Source organism: Arvicanthis niloticus, chromosome 5 (genome assembly GCF_011762505.2).
Source record: "Arvicanthis niloticus isolate mArvNil1 chromosome 5, mArvNil1.pat.X, whole genome shotgun sequence".
Taxonomy (NCBI): Eukaryota; Metazoa; Chordata; class Mammalia; order Rodentia; family Muridae; genus Arvicanthis; species Arvicanthis niloticus.
Genome location: NC_047662.1, coordinates 90,948,454 through 90,950,578, shown reverse-complemented (window position 1 = coordinate 90,950,578; position 2,125 = coordinate 90,948,454). Strand labels below are relative to the sequence as shown.

The 2,125-nt window shown below is 44.5% G+C and overlaps 1 pseudogene; it reads left to right on the top strand.

The window, feature by feature from the left end:
* The first annotated feature begins 1,574 nt into the window (after window positions 1-1,574).
* Window positions 1,575-1,690, top strand: LOC117709741 (small nucleolar RNA SNORA17; annotated as a pseudogene).
* Window positions 1,691-2,125: the final 435 nt, after the last annotated feature.

The following is a 2,125-nucleotide window of genomic DNA, read 5'->3' as shown; positions in this document are numbered from 1 at the left end:
ACACAATAACAAATGAATGAATACACAAATGTTTACAAAAGAGAAGATGTAGAGACAAGTATGACCAGGATGTATCTTATACATATATGGAGTTGTCAAAGAGTAAATCGATGTAGAAACCCCAAGTGTCCCTGATCATTATTCGCTTACTAGGTCAAGTCTTAGTTTCCTCGTCTGTCAAATGGGGAACAACTTGCCCAGAAGAGTTGTTAAGACTGGGAGTCATGTGTGCAAAGGGACACAGCGTTATGAAAGGGTTCACTGGCTCTCCTGAGCACTGCCCTTCAGGATTGTCTTCATCTCTAACTTCCTCCACTGATCTTGCAGCTCTCTCTCTCTCTCTCTGCCCCCTGGTAATTCGCCATAACAGGAGGTTACGGTAACAGAAGGGCTCCAGGCTCCTCAGGTCATACGGGGCCTGGTTTAAATCACCTGGCCAAAGTGACACGCTGCATCTGTTCCTCTTTCCTACTCAGAATGGGGTTTTCCTAATATTCAAATATTGCCACCAGGGAGACAGACACAGTCTAGAGGAAGCAACAACCTGTGAGTTTTAAAAATTAGCTATAGTAGAGTTGGGTGCCGTGGCTCACCTCTGTAATCCCAGAACTGGGGAGGTTGAGGTAGAAGACTGCTATGAGTTTGAAGACATCTTGGACCTCATACCGAGTTCCAGAAAGCTGGGGCTACAGAATGAGATACTGGCTCATAAAGCTAAGAAAAATAATGAACTTTAACTCTAGTAGCATATATATTCACAGAAGGAGATCGTCTAGTTACTGTTAGTTGTGTTGGCCAAATCGTAGCTAGATTACCATTTGGGCCCCATATTAGTGGCCCCACTGGGAGGTGGAATGTCTTTACATTTACAAGTTAGGTTGAAATACTTATTTGAGTTTTGCTTGATCCTAAGAATAACCTAGAGTGCACAAAAAAGTGCTGTTTTCTTGCCCCCATCTACAGAGGATGACTCTCCCTAAATGATTCTTATCAGGTGATTTGGGAAAACACTGATTTTGTGTCTCTTGGAATTTTTTTTTGATAGTTATGTTAGGATTCCTATTTCTTAGTATATAGCTAATAACATATCCACATCACACATCTCTCTCTCTCTGTGTGTGTGTGTGTGTATAGCAACATACAAGTGTACATTGTGTTTATCTAAGTGTGTGGCGTGTGCATGTAGGCATGCATATGCATGTGTCTGCATCTGTACACTCTAAAAGTTAGGACACTTTCCTCTGTAGGTCAGAATAACAACTTTAGGATATGGGGTTATGAAGTTAATTCATCCTCCAGAGTCTCCCTGTTTATTCTTTACTTATAAAAACAAAAAAGGAAGATGAACTCCCTTGCCTTTCCTCATTCCCCAGAAGGCTTTGCTCAAAGAAACAATTCCTTGTGTCTACAGAAGAAACTGTGACTATCAGAAGCTGGATTACCATTTCAATGGCTTCTGACATTGAAGGATTTTCAAACCATTTCAGTAAGGCTGATTTGAAGATTCAGACTAAAAGCAGACACTGTAGTGGGTGTCCCTCTACATGGTCTCATTTAAATTCAGAGCAGTTTTCTCTGTTCCTAAAAGGGTTGCAGGTATAGTTGCTATGCCACACGTGTGTCAGTAGGTGGCAGAGAGGCTATGTCACCACTCCGTATTCTGACCTGTGAACATCTGTATCTCCATACTCCCTGAAAAAAACAAGCCTGAGATGAGCATCAGACCAGCGCCAGGCAGGCCTAGACAGGAAGCTATTTTGATGACTAGTCCAGTGCTGCACAGGCCCAAAGGGCTCCCAGGGAGCCAGAGACTAGAACAACCATGCCCTGAGATTGTGGGCCCTGGTGGGAGTGAGCTGGATTCAGATGACCCTTGCTTGGGGCCCCAGGAGGCGGACCTGGGCAATGAGTGAGCCTAAGATGACCATCAGTTTGGCGCCATGAAACCCAGACAGGGAGCTAGCCTGAGATGACCATCAGTTGGGCACTGCAAGGCTTGGGCAGTGGTGGGACAGACCATGTCTGACATGATCCTGGCCAAGTGCCATAATTCACAAGTGGGGCATTGCACTCTTGAAACCACTCCTGAAATAACCCCAGACACTCAGAGACCCCAGGTGCCACT